Source organism: Puma concolor, chromosome A1 (assembly GCF_028749965.1).
Source record: "Puma concolor isolate L17-30 chromosome A1, mPumCon1.1.hap2, whole genome shotgun sequence".
In the NCBI taxonomy this organism is placed as follows: Eukaryota; Metazoa; Chordata; class Mammalia; order Carnivora; family Felidae; genus Puma; species Puma concolor.
In genome coordinates this window covers 130,995,099-131,014,063 of record NC_141667.1, presented here as the reverse complement: position 1 = coordinate 131,014,063, position 18,965 = coordinate 130,995,099, and the positions used below count along the sequence as shown (strand labels likewise).

The following is an 18,965-nucleotide window of genomic DNA, read 5'->3' as shown; positions in this document are numbered from 1 at the left end:
CATCACACACTCTCTGTCTAGTCCTCTCTCTCAAAATAAATAAGCTTTAAAAAAAAAAAGAGAGAGAGAATTAAGGGGTGTCTGGGTGGCTCAGTTGGTTAGGCGTCCAACTTCAGCTCAGGTCACAATCTCAAGGTTCATAGGTTTGAGCCCTGCATCGGGCTCTGTGCTGATCGCTCAGAGCCTGCAGCCTGCTTCAGATTTTGTGTCTCCCTCTCTCTCTGCCCCTCCCCTGCACTCTCACTCTCTCTTTCTGTCTCAAAAATAAACATTAAAAAAAACAGGATTAATAAGTAGTCTCAATATTAAAATGTTTTTGTAATATTTTGGAAATGAATTCACTGGTTCTAATATTTTCTGTGTGCCAATACCATTAAAATTCTCAGGATGTGATGCTAGTGAAAATGAACATCAAGACAGACAGGAATGCAGATGATCAGCCAAAACTCCATAACGGTCATGTTTATCATGTCCTCTTCCATTTACTAGAGTTATCACTTCAAGCAACCAAGATATTCAGTATAAAAAGTTACAAGTAGTGGTACCTGCTTGAACCAAAGGAAAAAGCACCAAAGTAACAGGTCTGGTTAGTTTTAATCACTGACTACACCTCATTTCACACTTACTGACACTGGCACACACCCTCCCAGAAATCAAATATAATCGTTCCAACTTATCAGAGGAAATGAAAAAGGAAATGGGTAAAATATAATGAGGGCTGGGAGTTCAAAAGCTGGGAAACCTTTACATGACATAGGAAAGTTAAAAAGAATTTTTTTTAATTTGAGTACAGCTGACCTAAAAAAAGTTTTTATAATAAAATACCTGGAGAATAGAGCTAAAGTAAAAAATAAAACTTAAGTCATCAACTTTTACAATATGTACTGTACTTCTGGGTTACTGTCCACGTGTGCCTTTAATACCTGTAAGAGTACTTCTTTGATTTTATGAAAAATACTACAAAGAAAAGGCCTCATACATTTTGGACTCCATTCTAAACCAGTAGATGGCCACAAAAGAAGAAATACCTGTTTTCTTTGTTCCTCTCAGGTACACATAAACCATGACATTTACCTTAGCTCTTCAAAAAAGGTAAGATACATAACTTTTAGAAGCCTTCACCTTCTGTCATCTTCTGTAGCTGATAGTTACTTTCTCCCCTTCAAATATTGATCACTTGCTCATACAGTTTGTTTTAGATTATCCCTTTGTGAAAACTTAGATTGGATATCACATTCACATTCAATCTAACAACTGTGTAAAATACTGATGATACTGGAGAGATATAAACATAGCTCTTGTTCTAAACACACTACAAGAAACCTATCAGAAAATTACAATACAAAAGGAGAATATATCAGCTATTACAAAAGGCATACAATTCAAGAGCACAGAGAATGTATGTCATATGACAAAGAGAAAGTAATCTGAATGAAAATATTCTATCTTTAGGAATTCTTAATTACAGAGCTTTACCGAAGCACTGTACACCCCAAAGCACTACACCCCAAAACTGTGGAGTGCTTTCCAATTAATACAGCTAAGCTCTTTGTGAGTGTGTGTGTGTGTGAGTGTGTGTGTGTGTGTGTGTGTGTGTGTGTGTGTGTGTGTGTGTAAACCATACAGTAAAGGTTGGGTCATTCACAGACCTCCTATCTTGTCCACACCTGATGCAAACTTATATTTAAAGTAGAATTTGCCTACTGTTCCTGCAGAGCTAACAAAACCTAAAGTCATCAAGATACAAGCCACCACAAACTGAATGAAACTGCTGATATTTAAAAAAAAAGAAAAATCACTGCTCCCAGGTAAATTGACTCTAAAAGATCATTAAAAATAACTTCTGGGGGATTTTTTTTAATGTTTAGACACTGAAAAATGCAGTGATGAATAAGGAAAATAAACCAGAAAATTTTAAAGAAGCCAGCTTTGTTAAAAGACAGTGGCCACTTGCCAACACGTCTTTATGCACATATGACCAAAGAAGATCCAGGCAGATTCGCAGGCCACAAAGGCTCTTATCAAATGCCAAATTAAGAAAATTCACATAAATATTTCAATTTTGATAAATCAAAGTACAGTGAAATGACAAAAGCACTTCACAAAGCTTTGCAGAATCAATATGGAAACAAAGCTTTGAGCTTTTTAAACACGAGTCCTAAAAATCAACACGTATCTTAAATGTCACATTTGCAAACATCTTATTCACAGGCACTTATTGCTTAGGTTCCCTCAAGACATACCGGTCACTGAAAAAGAGACTGGCCTTAGTTTAAAATTTCTGTAAAGCCACTCTGAATGGCAACTGACTACGAGAAGAACCCTAAATGGAACTCTTCGTCTTAGTGCAACTCCATGCACGAGCATTTCAGATTTGTACTTTCAACTTCCTATAAATGATAACCACTGTAAGAGAAAAAGCAGTGAAGATAGTCCTCAAACTCCTATACTCCAAGATCCACCCTCAAAGAGTGGAAGGAACAGCAAAGTGGAAGGAACAAAGCACTGACGTCAATTACGAGATTAACCCCGGGCACAGGCAGCTGGAGGAAAGGCCTAAACATCAATATCCAAACCCGAGCTATCGGGATAACTAGGTAACAGACCTACTGCGAAGTTAGGGGCGGGGGGGGAGGGGGGGGCGGCTATTCAAGTATTACACCCCCACCTTCCCATTTTTAGTCAATCCCCTTCGCTAGCCGAAGGTGGAAAATTTTTTTCCTTTTTTTTTTTTTTTTTTTTTTTGCAGAGGTGGGGGGGAGAGAGCGAGAGGGAGAGGGAGAAAGAGAGCGAGAGCGAGAGAGAGAGAGGGGGAGAGACGTGCGCAGGATCGCGAGAAGGAAAGCGAGAACTAGTTGGGTAATGATAGCCAGAAATCTAGGCCTATTTTCTCTACAAATAACTTGAAACTGAAGAGGATATTAAAAAATCACCAATCTGTCGCTAAATTTTCTGAGGGCTGGAATGGATTAAGAAACGAAAGCGGAAAGGAGAAACGGTGAAAAGATGGATTTCTGGAAATTTTTGTTAGGATGGTTAGCCTTATGTTGTTTTTTTTTTCCAGGCCGGGGGTGGGGGTGAAACGGAAAGAAGAAGGGCGAAGCCGGATCGAGCAGCCCCAGCCTGGAGGGTCTCCCGAGCCCCCAAAGCGGACCCAGTTCACCGTCTCCCCCACCCCCACCCCGCACCCCGCGGCCAGGCCCGGCCCGGCCCGGCCCTCCGTCAGTCAGTCGGCCCCTCTCACCTCCAATCCCTGCTCCGCTAGGCCCAAACCATCTCCCAGCTGCGGCAGCGGCGGCGCCGGGCCTGCACCTTCACCGGACGCGCATTCGAGCCCGCCCGGGGGCGGCGACAGACTGCCAAGGACGAGGGGCTCCGGGCGGCGGCGGGGGTTCGGCAGGTCTGGAAAGGCGCAGGCGGGGGCGGCGGCGACGCGCCTCACAGGGAACAGGCGGAGGTCCCGCCCCGCTCCATGACGGTCGGGCCCAGCCCGGGACGGCCGACTGAGGCGGCAGGGGCGGGCCGACGAAGACCTGGCACCGGGATCCCCGCCCCGTCCGCTGGCGGCGGCGGCGACGGCGGCTCGACTCCCGCAGCCAGGACGGTGACTGACGCAGCGGCCGTGCCACCCATGTGATCAGGGCCGGGCGGGGGCGAGGCGTCACGTGGCGACGCCGCGCCCCGCCCCGCCAGAAAAGCGGGGCCCTGCTGGGCCTGCGGTGACCGGAGACGACACGGGGGCCGTGACGTGCGCGGCTGTGGGGGTCGAACGACCCCGGACGGGCGGAGCACCGGCCCCGGTGGCTTAGACCCGACCTCCTAGGCCCCGTGGCCGCGCAGGGCAGGGCCGCCGGGCAGGACCCGGCCTGCAGATCCGCGACGCGCACACCCTTCTGTGCACGTAGCCGCTACCGGGGACGGGCCGAGCCGGGTCTACCGGTTCTGGGACTCAGGTGAGGGGCGGGGGGTCAGGTCGTGCGCCCCTGGCGAGGGTCTGGCGAACCCGAAGCCCCTTCGACCGACTTCCCGGTGCTGACGTTGATGCCCGGAGTCCAGCGGCCCTCAACAGGTCGGCGGAGAAAGGAAGTCTCCAGGGACTTACTGCAGGAGGATGCTTAGAACCACGCTTGAACTTCTTCCATGAAGCCTCTCCAGCCCTTTCTGTTCGTCATCCAAACATTTTCTGCCAGTAATACTGTTCTTCAGGATATCATTTTCAACGCTTTCCTTCATCTCTTAACATTCTGCCAGTCAGGGCAAACTATAATTTAATTGAGAGTAAAATAATAGTTATAGACCAGACAGGATTTTCAAAGGGTCTCATGGAACGCAGTTTGGTAACTGTTCAGAGACACTACCTCTGGTTCACCATTGGAAGAACACTTTATAATCTCCTGCCTCTTACTTGTTTTCTTTCTGTACAGAAGCCTCAGGAAGCTGGGAGGAGCGTGAAGGGGGTGGGAGGTTACTTTCTACCAACTAATCTAGAAAAAAGCGTGTTAAAGATTGCTTTTGGTAAGGTGCAAGGTTTTTGAGGAGCTTTATGATAAACTCTTATAAGGAATGTGCATATGAAAATGTTTTTGTCAGCCCTTAACACTGGTAATTCAGCATCAATAAAAGTATAATTTTTCCTTTTTAAAATTCTTAACTGACCACCTATTATTTTTAAGCCTCACTCTTTATATCTATATAGATATTATCTATGTATCTCTATAGATGAGGAAATTATTAGTGCAAAACTCAAAAAGAACTGTGATGAAATAGAGTGAAAAATAATTACTCCTCCCATCCCTGCCCTTTAACTATGGTAGTCCTGGAGGCAATCATTTGGCATTTTCTAGTGTATCCCTCCCAAGATATGTTATAAATAAACATGAAAATATAGTGATAACATACTTTTTACAGGAAAGATAATATACTGTATATACTGTTAAGTTCCTTCCTTTTCTCACTTAAAATATCCTGGGTATCCTTCCATATGGATGTGGGGCCACAAGCCAACAAAGAATTCTTGAGAGGCTTTTGGTGCAAGAAGGTGCTTTTATTACAACCTGGGGTCAGAACCTGTGGGCAGAAAGAGCTGTACCTTTGCTGTATGAAGGCAGTGGCTACATGCTTAGTGCTCAAGGGGGAGGGGAGCTGCAGGGAGTATTAGATCATAAATGTCTTCCTCGAATTTCTACTCCTAAAACTAGTTTCAGAAGATTTCTCTGGTGCTTAACATTCACCTCAATATTAACTGTTGGTGAGATTTACAGGCAACTCATGAGACGCTTTAAGAATGCAGGAGTCAGTGCATGTTTGATCCTTATCAAAACCATGTAAGCTATAGGTCAGCCTTCTGGGCTAAAGGTGAACATTTTTCTGCTTCTAGCCATCATCACTTATCACTACATGAAGAACTGCTTCATTCTTCCCAGCGGCAGTATTTCCATTGTATGCAAATATTTATTTAGTCAGTCCCCAATAAGTGGGCATTTAGGTTGTTGCCAAGCCAAAGCTATTACAAACTAGGCTGTAACTGATAACTACCCCATACGATGGACAACTAATACGTAAATCCTTACCCTGGAACCTTTAGATTAAAAGGTATTTTTAACTTTGATAGATACTGTCAAATTGTCCTCTGCAGAAGTTGTGCCAATTTTATTTGCTTTCTTTCAAGTTTTGCCTTGGAAGATTTACAAGGCTATATTGGAAGATAGTGGGGATGGAGAGAAGTAAAAGAAAGATTGTCATTTTACACAGTAATTAAAGAAGTATGAAGATGCAAATTGATATTTAATAAACCTTACAAGAAGTTTCCTTAACTTATTTTGGAATAAATGTTATTTGTCATTTAATCAGATGCATCCATTTTAACAAAGTGAATGTCTCTATTTTCATGTTCCAGAACAATGTAAGTCAACTGCACAGAATAAAGAAATAGTAGAAAATACTGACCATAAAGCTATAAGAGAAAAAAAAAATCAAATAAGTGTATGATTGTTTTATTTTATTTTATTTTATTTTATTTTATTTTATTTTATTTTATTTTATTTTATTTTATTTTTAGTTTCAAGAGAGACCGAGTGTGAGTGGGGGAGGGGCAGAGAGCAAGGGAGACACAGATCTGAAGCAGGGTCCAGGTTCTGAGCTGTCAGGATAGAGCGTGACACGGGGATTGAACTCACTAGCTGTGAGATCATGACCTGAGCCAAAGTCAGATGCTTAACCTACTGAGCCACCCAGGCACCCCAGAAATGTATGATTGTTTTATTAACATGCAAGATTTTAACAAAGTATTCAACATATATTGTTCAGTAGCAATTCTGAGTAGATTTCTGTGTTTTATAATTCACAAACAAGAAAATGCAAGGGTGTCTGGGTGGCTCAGTCACTTGAGCTTTCAACTTCAGCTCAGGTCATGATCTCACATTTGTGGATTTGAGTCCCATGTCGGACTCTTGCTGACAGCTCAGAGCCTGGAGCCTGCTTAGGATTCTGTGTATCCCTTTCTCTCTGCCCCTCCCCTGCTCACACTCCCTCTCTGTCTCTCAAAAAATAAAATAAAAACATTAAAAATTTTAAAGAAAGAAAATGCATATTTTTTAATGTGTACAATTGTATAAACTACCACTACAATCAGGACATAGAACATTTCCATTACACCAAAACATTCTCTTGGTCTCCTTTATAATGAACCCCTCACCTCAACCTGGGTTCCTGGCAACCACTCATATGCTTTCTTGTCTCTAAAATTTTACCTTTTCCAGAATATGACATAAATGGAACCATACAGTATGTAGCCTTTTAAGTCTGGCTTCTTTCACTTAGCATAATGCCTTTGAGATTCACCATTGTTGTTGCATGTATTAGTAATTTATTCCCATTTATGGCTAAGTAGTAATCTATTATATGGATATAACCTAGTTTGGTTAACCATGCATGAGTTGGACATTTGAGTTTCCATTTTTTAATGATAATGAATAAAGCTGATATAAACATCCATGTGCAAGATTTCATTCAGACTTTAAAACTTATCCTTTTTTTTTTTAATTAATGTGTTTTTTAAAAAGATTTTATTTTTAAGTACTCTCTACACCAAATGTGGAGCTCGAACTCACAACCCCCAAATTAAGAGTCACATGCTCTACTAACTGAGCCAGCCAGGCATCCCTAAAATTATTTTCTGAAAGTCACATCTATGTATAGGAAATACCAAGTCACAATTTCATCTACACAAATATTATTCCATATTATTTTAGAAACTCGTAATTTATTCATTATGTATCAAACATGTAACGTATATGTTACATATACGTAACACCTATGTATATCAGGTACTATTCTAGGCACATGGATAAAACAATTGTTAAATGCTCTTCCCCAAAAATACCACCCAAACAATGTGGTGATAAGGCAAAGCTGAGTTTATCATTTACTGGTAAGAGAGACCAGTACCCCGACAGTCTCAGTAACATTCAGTAACATTCCGAGCAGGGAAGTTGAGATATTTATCAGTTTGGGGGGCTTTTCAGTTCAGAGGCTTGATTAGAGTTTGGTGAGAATCATGATCTAATAGGTTAGGATTAGTGGACACAGCAAAGATTTTTAAGAGTCTTGGAGAGTATATTAATTATTGCTGCCATAACAAACAACCACAAACTTAGGGACTTAAAGTAACACAAATTTATCATCTTATAATTTTGTAAGTCAGAAGTCTGATACAGGTCTTGTTGGGTTAGGACCAAGGTATTGGCAAGACTGCTTCTTTTTGTAGGCTCTAGGAGGTGATCCCTTTCTTTGCCTTTTCCAACCTTTAGAGAATGTCCACACCCCTTGCCTTGTGCCCCTGTTCACCTTCAAATTTCTTCAAAGTCAGCAATTGCTGGTTGAGTACTTTCTTAAATCACATCACTCTTCCTATTCTGTCTCCCTCTTCTATTTTGAAAACGCCTGTGATTGCTGTGGGCCAACTCAGATAATCCAGAATCATCTCCCTATTTTAAGGTCAACTGAATTAGCAATTTAATTCTATCTGACCCTACTTCCCTTTGTCATTTAACATGACATATTCAAAGATTCCAGGGATTCGTACATGAACATCTTCTGAGGGCCACTATTTGGCTTACCACACAGTGTAGGCCATCATCTAAAGTCATCTACTGCAAAAATAGAAAAGATTCAGTACTATGAGAAAAAAAAAAGTTAGAAAATAAGGTCATCTACTGAAAAGTTGAGCAATTTTGTGTTCATTTAAAATGGATTTTGAGAAGTTCCTGAAATGAACAATAAAGCTTCTTGCAATTATTCTCTTTTTGGTTAAAATGTTCCTGAATTGTAGTTATGTTGAAGATGACTTCACCTCAGATCATGATCTCGTGGTCAGTGGGTTCGAGCCCCGCATCGGGCTCTGTGCTGACAGCTCAGAGCCTGGAGCCTGCTTTGGATCCTGTGTGTGTGTGAGCTCTCTGCTCCTCCCCCACTCGCGCTCTGTCTCTCTCTCTCTCAAAAATGAATAAGCGTTAAAAAAATTTTTTTAAATGGTAGAGGTGAGGGGAGATGGGCGAGGTACCAACAACAATATCTGGTTCGATAATTACATACTATGTGGTAGGCACAATGCTAAATACTTTGGGTGTGCTATTTAATCTTCTGGAGCTTTTCCTTTCTGTCTTGTCCACTACTATCATGCACTGAAACCACTCACCAAGAACATCAACAGTGACCACACTGCCAGATTCAAAAGTTGAATCTTTGCCTTTACCTTAGTAGCATTTAACACAGTTGACCATTCTCTCTGGTTTGAAACATTTTCTTCTCTTATATTTTAAGATGCCCCACTCGCAGAATTTCCCACTTACCCCCCTGGCTGCTGCTTTTCAGGCTCATTTGCAAGAGATCCTTTACCTTTTCCTGACTTCTAAGCAGAAGTACCCTAAGACTTGATCTTTAAGCTCCTTCTTTTCTCTCTGGAGTTGGCAAGCTTTTTCTATAAAGGTGAGACAGTTGATAGTTTAGGCTTTGCAGGCCAAGCGGCAAAATCAAGGATCTTATGTAAGTATGTAACAATAGATTTAATTTTTTCCATAAATGTTTTTGATGAAGTTCAAAGTATAGTAATTGAGCAAGTTTTGTAATTCAAGTCTACTGATGAGAATAATAATTTTTTGCTAGGGAGTGAGGATAACATTTCTCTTGATTAGGATTCAAAGTTAGAGTTTCCTATCATCAAAAGTGCTTTCAGGAGTGTCGGGCTGGCTCAATCAGTACAGCATGTGAATCTTGATCCTGGGGTCTCGAGTTCAAGCCCCATGGTGGGTGTGGAACTTACATTTAAAAAAAGTATGTTCAGGGACACCTGGGTGGCTCAGTCAGTTAAGTGACCAACTTTAGCTCAGGTCATAATCATATGGTTCATGAGTTCAAGCCCCACATTGGGCTCTGTGCTGACAGTGCAAAGCCTGCTTGGTATTCTCTCTCTCTCTCTCTCTCTCTCTGCCCCTCCCAACTCACATTCAAACATTCTCTCTCTTTCAAAATAAACTTTTTAAAAAAGTGCTTTCAAATATTCTTCTGCTCATACTGATCTGCAACGAAGTTTTATCTATTTCACTTTTGAAAACATCTTTTCACACGGATAGGTACTGCTAAACGCTGATATCGATCTGTTGGCATGTGATATTAACAAGAGTATTCATTTCTTGGAAAAAATGTATAGATTTTTACTAGGTTCTTCTCTTGACTTATGCCTTAGAATATATCATTACGTTGAGAAGCAATCACCTCTAATTGAAGATTGAATAGGAGAGTCTCAATCGTAGGGTTAAGTGGATTTTGAAATATGAAAATTTCCTTTACATCTGAAGTCCAGAAAACACTGTAGGGAATGCAGTTTGAGCTCAGAAAAGATACATGCGGCAAACGTGTGTGTGCTAATGCACATTTTACTTCTCCTTGTAACTTCTGACAGCACAGGAAGTGTATGAAGCAATTTGACATTACTTGTACCCCAAAAAAGTTACTGTTGCTGAAATAACTTTACTATGGAAGAAGTTTCACATATCAACAATTTACTTTGTGATTTTAGGTTGAACTCATTAAGAAGCATTGCTGAGTCTTCAGTAAAAGCTAATTCCCAAACTTTTGTGTTCAACGGTGGTCGAGGGCAGTTCTCATTCATGAAAACTTGCAACTCACAACATTATTCACAATCGCCAAAAGGTGGAAGCAACCCAATTGTCCATCGATGAATGAATGGACAAGCAAGATGTGGTATGTTTACACAACAGGATATTATTCAACCTTAAAAAGGAAGAAAACTCTGACACATGCTATAACATGGATGAACCTTGAGGATGTTATGCTAAATGAAATAAGCCAATCACAAAAAAGACAAGTATTGTATCATTCCACTTATGTGATTACCAAGAGTAGTTAAAGTCATAGAGACAGAAAGTAGAATGGTGGTTGCCAGGGGCTGGGGTGGGGGGTGGGGAGAATTATAGGACTTTTTGTTTAATGGGTATAGAGTTTCAGTTTTGCAAGATAAAATGAGGTTTGCAGAGGGATACTGGTGATGGTGGTAATGGTTGCACAACAGTGGGCATATACTTAACACCACTGAAATGTGCAGTTAAAAATGGTTAAGATGTTAAATTTTTTTACCTTTTTTATTTTAGAGAGAGAGTGTATGAACTGGGAAGAGGGGCAAAGGAAGAGAGGGAGAGAATCTTAGGCAGGCCCCACGCTCAGCATGGAACCTGACATGGGACTCGATCCCACACCCCTGGGATCATGACCTGAGCTGAAACCAAGAGTCGGACACTCAACTGACCGAGCCACCCAGGCGCCTCAATATGTTAAACTTTATGTTTTATTATCTTAACATCAATTAAAGAAAAATTCCATCTGTGTCCTGAGCTCAAGCAATCACAACACTTTACCACTACTAAGCCATCAATTTGCTGTGTCGTAGCAGCAGGTCAGGTTCTGCAGGTTTATTTCCAAAAAAAAAAAAATCCTGGAATTTATGATGCTTAAGTGCAGAAGAGCAAATAAAGATCACTGTTGACACTGTTTATTCAATAACACATGATAAATTCAAATATTTGCCACAAGGCTTTAAACACCTTACATTTTCAAAAGGTTTGTAAATCTATTCAACTGAGATTTTTCTGCTCCTCATATATTGGTACTATCAACTGTAACACATCTTATCCAACTCATCTTCAGGTTATACTCTTGGCTTCAGGGCTTCAGGTCCAACTCTTGGCTTCAGCTCAGGTCATATTGTCACGGTTCGTGAGTTCAAGCCCTGAGTTGGGATTCTCTTTCTCTTCCTCTCTCTCTGCCCCTCCCCCACTCGTTCTCTCTCAAAATAAAAAAAAAAAAAACTTAAAACAAAACACAAATTAAAAAAATAGTCTTTTCAACAAAGGCTGCTGGGACAACTGCATTTCCTTTTACAAAAGAATGAATTTGGACCCCTACTTCACACCATATACAAAAATTAGCTCAAAATGAATCAGACCTAATTGTAAGAGCTAAAACTATAAAACATGAGCGTAAAATTTAAGACTTGGATTAGGTAATGGCTTATTAGATGTGTGGTATTGTGGTTTATAATTTAAATGTATTAATATGTGAATGACCAAAATGCATTTCCTATATATATAGTTATATACCCACAGTTTCCAAAACCCTTAGCATTCCCTAAGTGTTGAGAGTGATAAAGGTGTCTTTTGTTTATCAATGAGGTAACTTTTGGGCTTCACTGAAGGATGGAGGCTGATTGCCAGGAGGACCAACTATGTGATTTAGAAGGTTGAAACTGTCAGCCCCACCCCCCAACCGCTCACTCAGCCAATCAGCCAATGGCCAATGACTTAATCAATCATGACTATGCAATGAAGGCCCCATGAAAACCTCAAAGGACTGTTTCTGAGAGCTTCTGGTTTGGATATTGGGGAGAGTGGCATACCAGAAGAAGGCATGGAAGCTCTATGCCCTTTGCCCATACCTTGCCCTATGTATCTCTTCATCTGGATGTTGATTCATATCATTTATAATATCCTTTAATAAACTGGTGAATGTAACTGTGTCCCTGAGTTCTGTGAGCAGCTCTAGCATATTAATTTTTTTAATTATTTAAATGTTTATTTATTTTTGAGAGAGAGAGACAGAGTGTGAACGGGGGAGGGGCAGAGAGAGGGAGACAGAATCTGAAGCAGGATCCAGGCTCTGAGCTGTCAGCACAGAGCCTGATGTGGGGCTTGAACTCATGAACCGCAAGATCATGCATGACCTGAGTTGAAGTCAGGCGCTTAACTGACTGAGCCACCAAGGTGCCCCAAGCGGCTCTAGCATATTAAAAGAATCTAAGGAGGAGATTGTTTGGAACCTCCACAATCTATAGCTGGTTGGTCAGAAGCACAAGTAACAGCCTAGGGCGTGTGTCTGGCATCTGTAGTGAGGGACAGAGGGCAGTCTTGTAAGACTGAGCCCTTAATGAGCAGAATCTGATGCAATCTCAGGGTAGATAGTGTTAGAATTCAGTTGAAGTCTCAGACATCCACCAGATACCCAAGAATTGCTTAGTGTTTGGTGTGGGGAACCCCTCCCAGGTTGGAATTGGGTCCAGGAGCCTTAAAACAATATGACACCCAAAAGACAAGCAATGAAAGAAAAATAAATAAACTAGACTTCATCAAAATTAAAAACTTCTTTGCTTCAAAGAACAGCATCAAGAAAGTGAGAATAGACAAATGCTCAGGTTTTAAAAAATGGGTAGAAGACCTGAATGAACATTTCTTTAAAGACGATATACAAATGGTCAATAAGCACGTGAGATAATACCCGACATCATTAGCCATTCAGGAAATGCAAATCAAAACCACAATGTGATACTGCTTCATACTCACGAGGATGATTATAATCAAAGTGACAGATAATTACAAGTGTTGGTAAAATGTAGAGAAATTAGAACATTTGCAGATTGCTGTTGGGATTGTAAGATGGTACAGCTGCTTTGGAAAACAGTCTGTTGGTTTCTCAAAACATTAAGCATAAAGTTACCATATGACCCAGAAATTCCATTCCTTGGTATATACTCAAGAGAATTCAAAACATATATCCACACAAAAACTTGTACACAATGTTCATAGCAACAGTATTCATAATAGTCACAAGATAGAAAACAATCCAAATGTCCAACTGATGAATGGATAAACAATTGTGGTATGTCCATACGATAGAATATCATTTGGCAATTAAAAACTGAAATACTGATACATGCTACACTATAGATGAAATTCGAAAACATCGTGCTAAGTGAAAGAAGTGAGCCATAAAACAATATATGATGTAGTTCCATTTATATGAAATGCCTGCAACAGGCAAATCTAGAGACGAAACAAGATTAGTAAGGTTACCAACTATTGGGTGGTTAGGAGGGAGATGAATAAAACTGCTCATAGGGACAGGGTTTCTTTTTGGGGTGATAAAAAATATTTAGAAATTTATTCTGATGATGGTGTACAACTCTGAACTATACACTGTAAACAGGTAAATGTTATGGTATGATAATTATGACTAAAGAAGCCATTATGAAAAAAAGAGGGTCCAGGAAATCCAGTTGATATCACTTACTTTGCTTCTTAATTGATTATTGATGTTGTTCTCACTGTCTTCAAATCTGAGCAACCGTTCAAACAGAAAGGCTAATACTCTCAAACAGTTTTGTTTTCTCTGGATATATTTCTTTGACTGCTGCAATCAAATGTGATTTAATGAACTTGCCCGCAGTAAATGGCTTTCTTTGCTTGGATAAGAAATGAGTCACTTAGAAACTTACTTGTGTTATAGCCTCCTTTTCATTTTTTATTTTTGTGAAGAAATTCAGCTGTAATGAGATAGCCCACTTACAATTTTCTATGTCTTTTATGATCTAGTCTCAGAAGCCACATCAATTTCTGCAATATTCTATTGGTTGCACAAGTCAGCCCAATTCAGTCTGGGAATAGACGTACCAGGACATGAATACCACAAGTCAGGAGTCAGGGGGGGCCATTTTAGAAGCTGCCTACCACAATGCCCTTTTAAGAAAAGTGAATTAAAAAAAAAACACAGGTGTAAACATTACTTTTTTTCATTTTGTAAAACATTTTTTAAATGTTATCTCTTACAAGAAACTGATGTCTTTTTTTTAATGTTTATTTATTTTTGAGAGACAGAGTGTGAGCGAGCGTGCATGGGGGAGGGGCAGAGAGAGAGGGAGACAGAGGATCCCAAGCAGGCTCTGCATTGAGAGGGAGAGCCTGACGCAAGGTTGGAGCTCACAAGCCATGAGCCCTGCATTCGTGATCTGAGCCAAAGTCAGATGCTTAAGCAACTGAGCCACCCAGGCAGCCCAAAGATTTTTTTTTTTCTTGAGAGAGAAAGAGAGAGAGGGAGGGGCAGAGAGAGAGGGAGACAGAGAATCCCAGGCAGGCTCCACACTGTCAGCACAGAGCCAGATGTGAGGCTCTAACTCACGAACCCTGAGCTCATGACCTAAGCTGAACTCAAGAGTCAGACGCTGATTTCACTAACTGAGCCACTCAGGCACCCCTAAAACATTTTTTGGTGTAATAATTCTAATGCAAACATTATGAAAAATAGTACAAATTTGCTTATGGCTCAGTCTCTATATGCCCATCACTCCCACCTCCACCCCAGAAATGAGTCCAAGTATACTATTAAAGTGAATGAAAACATTAACAATCTTATTTATCATTCATTTATTCATTCTTTCAACAATTATCTACTGAGTGCTTATCATATACCAGACAGCATCATAAGCATTCTGGATTGCAGAGGCAGGAGTGAACAAAAGAGTCCTTATCATCACGGGGCTTCTATTTTAGTGAAGACACAGACACACAAATACATGCATATGACCAACTTTCAGGTATAAATACAAAGAGGAAAAAGGGAAAAGGGATAGCATGAAAACAGGTACTTTTTTTTTGCTAGGTTGGCTAGGAAAACCTCTCATAAGAAATGAACACTGAGCAAAAATTTAAATGTGGTCTTTTAATAAACATTTCCTTTGGGGCACCTGGGTGGATCAGTTGGTTAAGCTTCCGACTTTAGCTCAGGTGATGATCTCACAGTTTGTGAGTTTGAGGCCCATGTCGGGCTCTGTGCTGACAGCTCAGGGCCTGGAGCCTGCTTGAGATTCTGTGTCTCCCTCTCTCTCTGCCCCTCCCCCACTCACACTCTGTGTCTCTCTCTCTCTCAAAAATAAATAAACATTAAAAATTTTTAAAAAATGTTTACTTTAAAACATATAAATATCAGGGTTTTCAAATTATTATTTCATAACAAATGGCTCAAAACTTAGTGGCTTAGGGGCCCGTGGGTGTCTCAGTCAGTTGAGCATCCAACTTCAGCTCAGGTCATGACCCTGCAGTTCATGGGTTTGAGCCCTCTGTCAGGCTCTGTGCTGACAGCTCAGAGCCTGAAGCCTGCTTTGGATTCTGTGTCTCCTTCTCTCTCTGTCCCTCCCCGGCTTGTACTCTGTCTCTCTCTCTCTCTTTCTCTCTCAACAGTAAATAAACATTGAGAAATAAACCTAATGGCTTAGAACAACAGTAACTATTTATCAACTCTCACAATTTCTGTGGGTCAGGAATGCAGGTGTGGCTTTGGTAGGTGGTTCTGGCTTAGGGGGCCTCTTGAAAGGTGGTAATCAATCATTTGAAGACTTAACTAGGGTTGGAGGATCAGACGTGACTGGTAGGTTACTGCCACTTGTTGATTGGAGGACTGTTCCTCTCCACTGGGGTCTCTCTACAAGGCTGCTTGAGTACCCTCATGCCATGGACTGAGAGTTTCAAGAGACAAGGCACAAGATGTAGTGCCTTTTATGACCTAGCCTCTGAAGTCACACACTGTCACGTTTGTATTATTCTACTGGTTACTTAGATCAGCCCTGATTCAGTGTAGGAAGGGACTATACAAGGGCATAAATAACAGGAAATGAGGATCATTGGGAACCATCATAAAAGCTGGTTATACCAGTCCAAACCATAATTTTCATCAGATGTTTGTAGTGATTTTCAGCAGTTTACACAGGGGGAAAAACCCACTAATGAACAACAAAATCTAATTTTTTTATATTGGTTCAATTTCATTTTCAGTTTTTTAAAAATTTTTACACGTTTATTTGTTACTTTTAAGAGACAGAGAGAGAGAGAGAGAGAGAGAGAGAGAGAGAGAGAGAGCCAGCAGGGGAAGGGCAGAGAGAGAGGGAGATACAGAATCCAAAGCAGGTTGCAGGCTCTGAGCTGTCGGCACAGAGCCCGATGCAGGGCTCGAACCCACAAACCACGAGATCATGACCTGAGCTGATGTCTACGCTCAGCTGACTGAGTCACCCAGGCGCCCCTCATTTTCAGTTTTTACATACATAAACTTTGTACCTTCACATTTATAGAAGACTCCACCCAATAGTAGAATACATATTCTTTTCAGAATGCACTCAGAACATCCACAAAGTTATATTTGCCAAGATAGTCTATATTCCAGATCATAAAAGAAGTCCCTATAAGGGTAAAAGCATTCAAGTCATATTAGGTATATTCAAAGAATACCTGACCAGGGGTGCCTGGGAGGCTCAGTCGGTTAATCGTCCAACTTCAGCTCAGGTCATGATCTCACAGTTTGTGGTTTGAACCCACCTCAGGCTCTGTGCTCACAGCTCAGAGCCTGGAGCCTGCTTCAGATTCGGCGTCTCTCTCTCTCTCTGCCCCTCCCCTGCTCACACTCTGTCTCTGTCTCTCAAAAATAAATAAATAAACATAAAAAAATTTTTAAAAAAGAGATTTTCAACCAACTGAGCACCCAGGTGTCCCTCTTTTTATAGTTTCTTTTTTTAAGTTTATTTATCTATTTTTGAGAGACAGAGACAGAGCATGTGCGCAGGGAAGGGGCGGAGAGAGAGGGGGACAGAGGATCCAAAGTGGGCTCTATACTGACAGCAGAGAGCCTGATGTAGGGCCTGATGTGGGGCTCAAACCCACGATTCTTGAGATCATGACCTGAGCTGAAGTCGGAAGCTTCATTGACTGAGCCACCCAGGTCCTCCTTCTAGTTATTTTTGTTCTAGTTTCTTTCTTTCTTTCTTTTTGAGAGAGAGAGAGAGAGCGGGAGCGAGGGGGAGAGAGAGAGAGAGAGAATCCCATGAAGGCTCTGCACTGTCAGTTCAGAGCCTGAAGCAGGGCTCAAACTCACCTGAAGCGGGGCTCAAACTCATCCCATTTGGTGCCTGAACTCACAAACCAATGGTGAGCTCATGACCTGAGCTGAAGTCGGGTGCTTAACCTACAGAGCCACCCAGGTGCCCTGTCCCTGCTGGTTTTTTTTTTTTTTTTTTAACGTTTATTTATTTTTGAGACAGAGACAGAGCATGAACGGGGGAGGGTCAGAGAGAGGGAGACACAGAATCCGAGACAGGCTTCAGGCTCCGAGCTGTCAGCACAGAGCCCGACGCAGGGCTCGAACTCACAGACTGTGAGATCGTGACCTGAGCCCAAGTCGGCCGCTCAACCGACTGAGCCACCCAGGCGCCCCCCTACTGGTTTTTTAAGGTGCAAGCTGAACTCATTCATTTAGGAACTTTCTTTTTTTTCTAATATTTAGTGCTATAAATTTCCCCTTAGTACTGTTTTAGAGGCATCTCACAAATACCAGTATATTTTGCTTTCACCTTTGGTTAAAAATATTTTCTAATTTTCCTTTTGAGGAAAAAGGAGTTTTGAGTTCTTCTTTGGCCCATGGGTTGTATGGAAGTGTATTATTTAGTTTCCATACACTGGGGGATTTTCTAAAAATGGTTCTGTTATTGATTTCTAGTTTAATTCCACTGTGGTCAGATATACCTTGTATATATCTTGCATGACTTAAATCCTTTTCTATTTATGAGACTTTTTTATGATTAGGAACATAGACTACCTGGGTAAACATATCTTAGAAAATACTCTGGGTGCACTTTGAAAAGAATATGTATTCTGCTATTGTTGGGTGGAGTGTTCTATAAATACAACTTCAATTGAATTGGTTGGTTGTGTTGTCAAGTTTTCTATATCCTTACTGATTTTATGTCTCCTTGTTCTATCAAATATTGAGTATGGATATCGAAATCTCTGACTAGTGGCACCTGGGTGACTCAGTCAGTTAAGCGGCTGACTTCAGATTAGGTCATGATCTCACAGTTCACGAGTTCAGGCCCTCTGTTGGGCTCAATCTCACAGCTCAGGGCCTGGAGCCAGCTTCAGATTCTGTGTCTCCCTCTCTCTCTGCCCCTCCCCTGCTCATACTCTGTCTCTCTCAAAAATAAATTAAAAATCCCATTAGAAACAATTAAAAAAAGACATCTCTGACTATACTTATGGATTTATCTATTTCTCATTTTATTTTTATCTGTTTTATTCCTATATTTTCTATTCTTTTTTTAAAATTTTCTTTTTTTTTAATTTACATACAAATTAGTTAGCATATATATAGTGCAACAGTGATTTCAGGAGTAGATTCCTTAGTGCCCCTTACCCCTTTAGCCCATCCCCCCTCCCACACCCCCTCCAATAACCCTTTGTTTGTTGTTCATATTTATCAGCCTCTTCTGTTTTGTCCCCTCCCTGTTTTTATATTATTTTTGTTTCCCTTCCCTTATGTTCATTTGTTTTATCTCTTAAAGTCCTCCTATGAGTGAAGTCATATGATTTTTGTCTTTTTCTGACTGACTAATTTCACTTAGCATAATACCTTCCAGCTCCATCCACGTAGTTGCAAATGGCAAGATTTCATTCTTTTTGACTGCTGAGTAATACTCCATTGTATAGATATACCACATCTTCTTTATCCATTCATCCATCAGTGGACATTTGGGCTCTTTCCATACTTTAGCTATTGTAGATAGTGCTGCTATAAACATGGGG

The 18,965-nt window shown here is 40.9% G+C and overlaps 1 protein-coding gene and 1 long non-coding RNA gene across 2 annotated transcripts in view; one reads left to right on the top strand and one right to left on the bottom strand.

Moving 5' to 3' along the window:
• Positions 1-3,619, bottom strand: part of AFF4 (ALF transcription elongation factor 4) — a 100,743-nt gene extending 97,124 nt beyond the window's left edge. Inside the window, exon 1 of the mRNA XM_025923630.2 lies at positions 3,245-3,619. The gene's annotated coding sequence lies outside the window, so the exon portion shown is untranslated. The remainder of the gene's footprint in view (positions 1-3,244) is intronic.
• LOC147584474 (uncharacterized) lies at positions 2,330-5,817 on the top strand. The gene is made up of 2 exons (XR_015250236.1): positions 2,330-2,597; positions 3,065-5,817. It is a non-coding gene; the product is annotated as an uncharacterized LOC147584474 (long non-coding RNA).
• Positions 5,818-18,965: the final 13,148 nt, after the last annotated feature.